This window comes from Lepeophtheirus salmonis, chromosome 6 (assembly GCF_016086655.4).
Source record: "Lepeophtheirus salmonis chromosome 6, UVic_Lsal_1.4, whole genome shotgun sequence".
In the NCBI taxonomy this organism is placed as follows: domain Eukaryota; kingdom Metazoa; phylum Arthropoda; class Copepoda; order Siphonostomatoida; family Caligidae; genus Lepeophtheirus; species Lepeophtheirus salmonis.
The window spans coordinates 4559063-4564666 of NC_052136.2; positions in this window are offsets into that span (position 1 = coordinate 4559063).

Consider the following 5604-nt stretch of genomic DNA (forward strand, 5'->3'; position numbering starts at 1 on the left):
TAGGAAGAAAATCGTATGTTGTTTTCTTGAAATTGCCTCACATCTATATATAATCTTTTATCCAATCAAGCACCATTTAAATATACAAAAGATGATTATTTATTTCAGCCTTTGTATTTTCTTAAAAGAAATGCATTCTCCATGTAAATAGTACTCCCTGGGTGAATCTCGGCATCTTTTAAATACACACTATCTGAGTAAACAATGATATGCACCTTTTTATGAATAAATTTTTTAAATAGGTTGTTAAAGAACCCATTTCAATGAAACTGGACACTTTTGTCCAGTCTTCTAAAATTCAGAATTGTTCAGATATCTTCTTCAATTGATAACAAATACACAGATTTAAAAAATTATGAGTAAAAACACTTAATTCCCTCAAAAAAAAAAGATCTATACTGAAAAAAAGAGGACCACTCTTCAAAAGAAATGAATAAAAAAATAATTTATTTTAAATTTTATTTTTGTTTTAATATACCGACAGAGCATAATATTCTTATATTATTGTTGTTCTGATATTAAAAATTAATGTGCTACATTTTAAGGCATAAACATTAAATGTTAACTGATATCCTAAGACTCATAAATTAACAGACATATTTTACAAATACAACATACCAATTTTATTCAAATTTACATTTTAAAAGAAGTTTTCTAATAAATCTCTTTTATAATCATTGTTTTAGATTGTGAACAAAAAAAAATACCAATTCTTTTTAAGCTCATTCTTACCCTTTTTTGATCTTCATTCAAATTATTACATGTATTTTAATATATTTGGATGTCGTATCATATAAAAAGTTAACAATTAGTTGAAGATGAGTCTTAATCATAAACCGGAAATTCGCAAGTAGTTACAAATTAAGAAACTTTTATATGTTGATAAGATTTTTTCCCCCTATTGGTCAAACAAGGTTGCACTATTTATATTTATAAAACATTGTAGAATGAATAAAAACCATTATGCAAAAATGTATTTGTTTTCGTAAATGTGTTTTAGGAGAATTTTAAATTTGGGAAAAATTGCTAATAAAACATAATATTTTGCATGTTGCCAAATTATGTATATTTATATTTTTTTGAGAAATTGAATTTTCAAGATTGACATTGCAAATAACCCATCTTTTGCCATTTTTACTATATGAATTTATAAAATTGACTTTTAAATATTGTAGATATATTTTTCTCTATTTTCTATCAAAAAAAAACTCATCCCCATCAATGACGTGAAATAAAAATAAAACATTCAGTAATAAAATATAAGTATTCAAGGTGAAAACTTTTACCCTCATTAATATGGTTGTCATCTATTTAATTAGAATTTTTTTAATGGAATTGAATGTCACATTAATTAGATTTGAATTTAAATTTAATTACTTCCATTTTTACTAGGTTAAATGTTACAAATGGATTGAAACGTAAATATTAGGGATTAAGACTTGAGCCAATTTACTTGAAATTACTTATCCGAAAAGTAATTCAAATAACAAAATAACTGTTTTTAATACTTTATTTTTTTATATGAAGTCCATCTAATCAATTTAAACAACTTTTTCATAAAACAAACAATTACATACATAAAGTAATGCTGAAAAGTGTTGGTCGTTTATACATTTAAAAGCAAATTTACATACAAACAAAGTTGATTTGTGATTGTTTGCACAAAAAAAAAGAGTAATTTTATTTACCTCAAAAAACAACTAACATTGATACACCTATTTCAAAAGAAAAAATTCTTAATTCTGCAAAATAATAAATATTAGTATCCTCTAATTTAATCAAATGGGTGATGAGCAAGAGTATGCCTTTACTCATATAATAACAGTGTTTAACACTTTTGACTTATGGAAAAATCGAAAAAATATAAATAAAAAACAAAAAAAAAACTATACATTTTTTTCTATTTTTGAGTTTCAACGCTTTTGTAAACACTTTGTCTTAAAGATATACCATTATGGGAAAATATTATAAAGCCCAACGTTAACAAAGACTTTAAAAATATTTTTTAAAGTCTGTATCATTGTTATAACTCGAGTTATAATTGTTTAAAGTTGAAAATAGGTACTTTCTATTTAGAAGATTATAATACCATAATGCTCATAATACCGATCCCAAATCTACTCTCAAGAGTGATTTTATTTCATACTTTCAATCCTTCCCTCTTTTTTTCTCTCTCTTTCTTTAAGCTATGGCGTACAAATATATGGGCTTTCTTATAAGATTAATTCAAAATGAGTTTTATTCTTCAAATATTGTTGTGGCATTATTTCCAATTGAAAAAAAATATAGAGCGTTTTTGAGGAAGCTCTTTTTTTTTAATTAAAGTTCTTATTTTCAGCTATTCAAAGAGATACTTTTAAATAAATGAGGTTGTCTTTCTAGTCTCTGCCGGTCACACCAACATCATGAACATGCTCTCATTCAACAACCAGTCAGTTTAGAGGGTAAAAAACGACTTGAAGTTTGGTATAACATTGAATACAAACCTTGAAGTGGTCGATCAACCAACCTAATTCTAAAAGCTGTCCGAGAGACTATTGAAGACAATAAGAGTATGAAAATGACTGAGCTGGTCATGAAAAAAGTAATTGGCAAAACTACACCAGAGCTGTAAATATTATTGGTAGTAAGTCTCTCATACTTTAGAAATGCACTTTACTTAGTCAGGTAAAAAAAAAAAAAAAGTACTCGTCTCTATTGCTTTAAACCCACACTAAATTATCTTAACCATCATGGGAATATGATCATTTTTTTCAGTCATTGAAAAAATTTCACTGCTGGTCCTGTTATTAATAGACAAATTTATAAATAAGAAACCCTTGATAAACACCTTGAAAACGAAATCCTGCGTTAGAAACCCATTGTCTTACCCTCTAGATCAGGGGTTCCCAAAAAATTCCAGACTGGAACCCCCTTAGCTTCAATATAAACTTCTACCACCCACTTTACATAAACCCATATAAGTTTTTCTTCCCAAACAAAAATAAAGGGATTGGCCGCTTAACCAAATATGATGATGGAAAACCAATAAAATATATTTTCACCTCATTTCATAATTATGGATAGAGGTAAATTACTTTTTTTGAGGTTCTTTCTCAAAATTGGAAACAACGACAGCGAATAGTCCAAATCAATTTTTGCAACCTTTTAATAATAAAGAAATAACTTTGAAATGAAGAATATATTATTGGAGTAGGAGGAAAGAGATATCGACTTAATCAATTATAGTTTCTCGAATAAGTTTCCACGTAGGATTAAAAAACCATTGACTTTGTAGTGTATATTTCTATTTATGTATATATATATTAATTCTCTGTTACAGGACTTATTGGTTTTGATGACAGAATTTAATATTCATGATGCCAATTACATTCTTTCTTGTAATTATACTGTAATGGTTCATGGTATATACAATAAAAAGCTGTAGTGTTTTACTTAATTAGATGTGATCTCTTGTAGCCTCATCCCTCAGTCCACGGATTGCCTGCTCCACATCATGTGACCTTCCATTCACTTTCATGATCCCCAAAGTGCTAATGGTCTTAATATCACAAAAAAGTCCTCATCCCTCTATTCATAATTTAATAATATGTTCTTCGCTTTGCAAAGTTATTCCCTTATTATTAAAAGGTTGCAATAATTGAATTTCAACTATCCATTGTGGTTGTCTCCAATTTCAGGATAGAAAGAGAAATGTTGATTTGCGGGGAAATTTATACAATGTACCCATCGTTTTTGAAAAAATAATAATTGATCTATCTCTCTTATTTCCTCACTGCTGACTTCTAAGAATGGATTGACAACCCAGTCTGGTACTATTATCTATAAAACCCTGATATCGTTCCGAAATTTATTTTTGCAACTTTTTCAGGACAATACACATAAAGAAGATAATCTTATATGTTATTTTCTTTATCTAATTTACAGCGGCATGGAAGCCGGTAAAGTTAATGGTAGGTAAAAGTTTGTGTCAATAACTTAGACTAAGATATGAAGGGGGAGATAATAGATCTAACTTTGAAATGATTGGTATAATTTCCTTGTAACGGCAAAGTGATTTAATTGAATTTTGATAATATATCAGATAATAAGCAATGTCATCCTTGATGTTTTTTAGATCATCACTAAGTCCAATTTTAGAGTAGAAAAAGAATAAAAAAGTTTCAGTAATTATTCCTTGGATGGACATGTAACTCCTGTGTGTAGGAATAAACGTGAAAACTGGTCATCATTATCAATGCCAAGTTGTAGAAACAGTCTAGAATTGAGGCAATGTGTCTGGATCTTATTTACTGCTGTGATAACAATATTTATGGTATCGACTTTGAATTATATTTAAATCATTCATCCTTATCTTAGAAAACCCTTTAAATATTAAAAATACAAAACAACTATATAGTCTTTTCTTAAGATCTTGGACCTTTTTTCTTATGGTATATAACTTTATAAAAAAAAAGTAAGGCCATATTTGGAATGATCGGATCAACATCTTCTTAAATGGTTATATATTGTTCTTGTGACATTTTTTCTGTTGAAAGTGTTATTATTATCACAAAAAAACCGCAACAAACCCTTTTAATTATCATTTTAATAACATTCCTAAACTTTTAATAGATAATTTTCTTTTACTATTAATCTATTAAAATGAAACTGAAATGAGAGTTAGGAAAAATTTCTTTTCAAACTGTGTCAACCCTATTTGATATTTGTCCTGTAAAAATATATGTGTGTTCAAAAATAAAATTGGGCACAGTTTTAGAATATAGTTCGGGTTTTACATAAAAAAAAAAAAATCTTAATCAGCTGCTCAAAAGAGTAATGAAAAACAAATTAACTGATGACTTATATATATATATAATATAAGTTTAACTATTTGGTTTTGTGTCATTTAAATTCCAAAACTGTCTCTTGAGAACTGAAGCTTAATATAGTTGACTACATAAGTCCAAAGATGGTTAAAATAATAGTAAATACTATGAAACTATGATAATATAATTGTTGGGAATTGTTCACAGCTTAATTGAAGCATATTCAAATAAAACCTATCAGAACATTAATATATGTGAAAAAAAAGTAAAAAAATCGACAGCAAACAACAAAGGGCATATTAAATTTTTTTTGTTAGTTAAATAATTTTGTAATAGATATTCATTGCGTAAATTTCATTAAATATTTTTTATATCATTTATAAGAAGAAAACTGCGCCATGGTAAAAGAATGAAGAATTAAAATAAAAACTACTAAATTATATTTTACCATCTTGTACAAAAAAGATGAAAAAAAAATCTTAATAAAAGGAACTGAGGGAAGAACTACACCAGCATGTTTACTCAATCATTCTAATATTCAATAGATATACACAATAAATACGTTGATGTCAAATAAGGGCTTTCCCTTATAACTCCCAGAACAAATCTTCAGAGTTATTATCCATCTTACATAACGAAACGTACATGTAATTACTTTTTACTATTCGTAGATGTTTTCTCTGGAAAAATGATAGAATAATGATAGCAGTTTGGAAAAAAAAAAAAAAAAGCATTATAAAAGTAAAAGCTTGGAATTTACAAGTCTGCCTTATTATGTATGTCATGTTTAATAATA